Source organism: Mus musculus, chromosome 2 (genome assembly GCF_000001635.26).
Source record: "Mus musculus strain C57BL/6J chromosome 2, GRCm38.p6 C57BL/6J".
Classification (NCBI taxonomy): Eukaryota; Metazoa; Chordata; class Mammalia; order Rodentia; family Muridae; genus Mus; species Mus musculus.
Window position 1 is genome coordinate 4,955,833 of NC_000068.7, and position 5,583 is coordinate 4,961,415.

General features: G+C 46.9%; 2 pseudogenes; both read right to left on the reverse strand.

The window, feature by feature from the left end:
• Window positions 1-234: 234 nt before the first annotated feature.
• Gm13193 lies at window positions 235-530 on the reverse strand (annotated as a pseudogene).
• On the reverse strand, window positions 3,628-3,943 carry Gm13192 (predicted gene 13192; annotated as a pseudogene).

A 5,583-nucleotide genomic window follows, 5' to 3' on the forward strand; every position in this document is an offset into this window, starting at 1 on the left:
TAGAAAAAAGCCAGCCAGGTGGTGGTGGCGCACGCCTTTAATCCCAGCACTCTGGAGGCAGAGGCAGGCGAATTTCTGAGTTTGAGGCCAGCCTGGTCTACAAAGTGAGTTCCAGGACAGCCAGGGCTACACAGAGAAACCCTGTCTTGAAAAGCCAAAACAAAACAAAACAAAGAACCCAAGGCATTATGTCCCCACAGGTCACACGTGTGACTGGCCACCAAATCTGGTCATTTATATTTTGTATAGCTCTTCTATCTTTTCCTCATAGGTCTTTATGGTGCTTTCCTTGGAAGTGCCTTTCAACTTGTTCCATTCATCCCACATGGCTTTGAGGTCCAACAGCCCTGACCAACCTGTATTTACATCGTCCACAGCAGCTGTTTGAAGGGACTATAGTTGACTTGAGTCTTGAGGTGCTTCACCTCCTCAGCAGCTTTGTCAAATTCAGCCTGGGACATGCTGGTGAGGTGATACAGATGCCAAAGGTGGTGGGAGCAAGCTCAGAAGCAGCAGCAATCAAGTTCCAGAGCACACTGGCTAGCACTTTAAAAAAAGCACTCCCCACCCCCGAGTTCCAACTCTCAATTTTATTTTTAATTAATTAAAAGGGTCTGGGGCCTGGAGACTGGTGGTAGAGCTCTTGCCTAACATGTGGAACTTATAGCAGGACATTCTGAAAGACTCTGAGAGGAGCCCCTGGCTCAGGCCTCAGGATAATAGCAGACATCCAAGAACTCACGAGAGACCAAGCTTGATGTAAACCGCATGAGGCTTTATTCGGGGAAAGCCAGAGCTCTGGGGACGACTCATATCCCACGCAGGGGTAGAGGAGTCGACCCTGAGGGAAAAGGGTCCCAGTTTTTATAGGCCCTCAGGGGGTAAAGGAGAAGGGGAGAGTAGGGGATTTCCAGATCTAAACAATGTCTATTCTCAAGAAATGGGTATGGGAGGGGTACAAGGAAAGAGTCCGGTGCAGGTGTAGCAACTCAGGATTGGCCGGGCTGTGGTTGCTGGGGTGATTTTCTGACTCTTTCTCAGCAACCAATATCACAAACACCTGGCAATGGGCTTCATCAGTGGGCACACACATGAATTCAAGGAACGGTCAAAACATTGGCAGACACACGGGTTCAAGGAGTGGCCAGAGCATTGTACACCTCTATTTTTCTAAATCAGTAAAGCTAGTTCTGCTAACAATGAAATCTATCTCGCCAATTTTAGGGCTTCTGTGACCTTTTACATTCTGTCAGGATCTTTCAGTTCTGCAGACCCGCCAATGGTATAAATGGCACAGGGGCTGCTAATGAAGTTTAAAGCTTCCACCTTTTGTTGGGCAGTCTCCAGCTAGTTCATATAACTTAGCCAGACTATCTTGCCCACCTGCCACATGGGTAGCGCTATACATTAGCTTACACTGTTCATTGTGGAGATGCATGTCAGCACCTTGGGGTGCCCCAAGGTGCCCCCTTAGGAGAGGCAGAGCACAGTCCCGTGATAGGGGTCCCAGCCCATGTTTTCCCGGTTGAGAAACAGCGAGGTCTGGGATGCATGTTATGGTTCCTGGCCTCCTGTGTACCCAGAAGCTACCAAGAGCTGCAGAAAGTTGGGAACGGTGGTGGTTCTTGCACGCCCGGGTAATCTGAGCATTTGAGAGGAGGAGGCAGCAGGAACAGTTGGGGGCCAGCCTGAGGTGCAGGAGACCCTGACTACAAGCAAGCAAAAGAACTCCAACCTTCTCACAGGGAAAATATATAATGCTATCCGCGTCAGTAACAACTCCATTTAAAACTTTGAACCATGGGAGGGAGGGTCCCGCACTGCTGTGGTGGAACCTTCAAAGCTATACACCCTCAAGTACCCAAGGGTCTTACGGTACCCGGAGATCTGTGGGCCCTCAGGTTACCTCCAAGAATGAGTACAAAACCAAATTTTCAGTGGGACAAAAGAGGGTTAGCAGGAATGAACACAATCGCATTAGGTAAACATATAAAAATAACATATTGAAATATATTACTGTGTGTAATCAATACATGCTAGTAAATGTTAAAATGGCAAGACAGAAAAGTCATCATTTGTTTTTCAGGAACACCTGGGCTGCACACACAGAGGTGACCTGCTTGTTATTGGGACAGTTTACCTTGGTAAGTTCTCATTCCTTGAAAGGGATGTGGCGAGCTCAGCCCTGTGAGAGGGGAGAAGCATAATGAACACTTTAGGAACAAGGGTTTCATGAGGGCCAAAGCCAGCCGAGGAAACGGCCTCCGACTGTCCAAATAGTGAGGGACCAGGAACTTTTTTGTACATTCCTGGCGTGCTTCTGACCAGTCTCAGAGTCTTGATGCCAACCATCTCAAAGCCGTCCCCAGTCCCTTGAACAATCCCCCTTTCATACCTCCTCTCACAGGAGGCTTGCCTTCACTCACCCACCTAGTTAACACTTGCGCTGTTCACAGACGCCCTTTCATGCGTTTCCTCGGGCGTGTGTGCATACGCCACACACCAGTTTCCAGCCCAGCCAGCTTTGCCTGGCCACAGTTCCCCCTATCCCGGCTTCTACCCAATGTCTCCAGATCAATCTCTGCCAGCAAATATTTACTGGCACCATTTGGGACCCTTGGGAGCAGCAGACCAGGATGAGGACTGGCTGTGCTCAGGAAGAAGGGTTGGGGAAACCCCATGACATCTTGTGGAGAGAAAGAGGCAGGCTGTGGGGAGAAACACAAAGGAAAGAAAGCGTGAACAAAGGGAAAGATAAGAATAGGGAGTTCAAGCCGGGCATGGTGGCGCACGCCTTTAATCCCAGCACTTGGGAGGCAGAGACAGGCGGATTTCTGATGAGGCTAGCCTGGTCTACAGTGTGAGTTCCAGGACAGCCAGGGCTACCCAGAAAAAAAAAAAAAAGAGGGAGTTCTAGGAAAGGAAGATGGTGTCTACGTGGAATTAGGGAGAGAGGCATGGAAAAGAAGGACCTTTGGAAAAACTGGCAAACTGCTAAAGTTTTTTCTTTATAGAGAAAGTTGCTCACCAAAGTATGTGGAGAAGGGAGTTCATGGCCAGCATGTGATGTGCCGGAGAGGAGAAAACAGGACAGCCATGTGTTTGGAGAGTACTGAGAGACAGCTGACAAAAAATGTTGTCATGCCTTGCCAAGTCATTTAAAATGTATTCAGTCTTTAGTGATGTTTTTGGTGGTAAGTTACAAAAGTAAATCTATTCTGCAGGCTTGACCAGTAAAGGAAAGGTATTTTCTCATATAACTGGAATGCCAGAATAAAGAACACTCAGCAGGATGTGGTGGCACATGCCTTTAGTCCCAGTGTAAGCACAAGTGAGGGAGAGGCAGCAGTAGAGGCAGGTATCTGTGAGCTGGAGGCCAACCTGGTCTGCATAGTGAATTTCAGGCCAGTCAGGGATACACAGGGAGACTCTATAGAAAAAAGAAATGCCCAGTAGTGATGGAAAAGCCAGGTTGTTTTCGCTTTTTACTGGTTCTCTAGTCTGTCCTGATAAATTTTATTTTATATGCATTTTGCCATAATTAAAAATAAAGGGAAAAAGAGATAAGGAGTCCCTTTAAATTTCTGGACCTTTGAGGTTAAGATTTATTTATTTATTTATTTATTTATTAATATAAATGCTTTATTTAACAGTTGCAGATCATTCCGTGGGCTAAGTAATGGATATCCAGACCCCCACCAGCTGCAAGATTAACGCAACCTTCGAGCTTCTCTTTCTGACTCCAATAGGGTGAGCATGTCACCCTCTCGAACGGGGCCTTTGACATTTCGGATGATAGAGCGGCTGGTGTCATCCATGAATTCCACTCGCACCTGCGTGCACTGTCCCTGCGAACCGGTCCTGCCCAGCACTTTGGTTACCCTAGCCAGCTTGATGGGCTGCACGCGACTCGTGTCCATGATGGCTGCGATCTGGCGGAGAGCAAGATTTATTTACTTAGCATTTTATGTGCATGTGTTGATGGGGACTATGTGTGTGCAGTGCACATCTGAGGCCAGAAGTGGGCATGGGATCCTCTGGAGCTGGAGCTGCAGGTGGTCGTGAGCTGCCATGCAGGTGATGGGAACCGAACCCAGGTCTTCTGTAAGAGCAGTGTGCTGAGCTGTCTCTCCAGCCCCAAATCTTCTAACCTCCGTGAGACTCATTCATCAGGGACATAAAACCCTCTAGGCGTATCTGCTGCTGAGAACGTCCATTGAGAGGAAAGCAGAGAGCATATCAGAGAGGCAGGGTCGGGGGTTGGACTCGTGGCCAGACCCATGTACTTTCTCTTGTGGTTCCTAAGAAGTGTTTAGAAAAAGACAGTTGTCATGAGAAATGGGTGCGCAGATTTGTTTTACCTGAAAAATGCGGTCTGTGTTTTGGTGACATCGTCGAGTGGGTTGATCTGACTTTATGATAAAGCGGACTCTTCAGTGTGGTTAGGTGACAAGATTTACTCAGTGGAATGGCCAGGGCATGCAGCTCAGTGGTAGAGCACTTGCCTGCTTTGGGCATGTCCTTGGGTTCCTCCTTCCCTCCCCTGGAAAAAATGATGTAACTCAGTATTTGATGAAATATTTGAGGCATGGTTATGACAATTTTTTTGCTTATTTTATTAATGTTTAGTCAATAATTTGAGGAGTTTTCCCCTTCCCATTCCTGTACTGACACTTAAGTCTAGGACCCCACACCTAGGCAAGTATATAACCACGGAGCTATACCACCAGTCCAGTTTTAGAAGGCTTGATGACATCTTTCTTATTGAAGATCTCAAAGAAAATTATTTTAGCCACAGGTAGCAAACTCTTTTTCAACTATGTTGTTTTCAATTATTTTATTTCTTCATCATTAAAAGACCTAATTAGTTGTTACCTGATAGATTGTCATTAAGATCTTTCCCCCGTGGGTTCCAAGGAGAAACTGAGGTACAATTCCACAAAAGTCCACCCAAGTTTATGATGTTTACTTTCAAAGCCACGAGGGAAAGTTACAGGCAGGAGCTGATCTCAGGTAGCCACACTGGAAGATCTGCACCCAGCAGGCAGTGGTTTCCTTAGGGCTGTACCCAGATGGAACCCTCTCTCCTTATCCTTCATCTTCATCCTTCAGCATCAATAGCCTTCAGCCCGTCTCTCAGGATCACGTGCAGTCAGGGCAGAATCTCATAGGACAGGTTGCCAGAAGTGACTGGCTTCTCAGGTGAGGACCCATGACCCTCCCCACCCCTCCTACGAGAGAACTGTGACCCTCTTTTCCAAGAAGCCCAGCAAGACGGTGGCAGTTGGCATAGGTCCTTACAAATACGATTTGATGACAGATGGGTTACTGAGATTTCAGGGCTGTAACTCAGAAAACTTTCAACTAAACCATGCAACATTATTTATAATAAGTTTTTGCTCCACTGTCTACAAACTTGTGAGAAAAACCTTCCTCGGCTCTTCCATGAACAAAAACTAGGAAAACTATTTTCACCGACTCCTTTCTCAGTCTAGCAGTAAGGAATGGTCATCGACCCATACACAACCTCCTCCACAGATGACTACACTTGTCTCACGAAGAAATGCTTAATGATTATTTAAC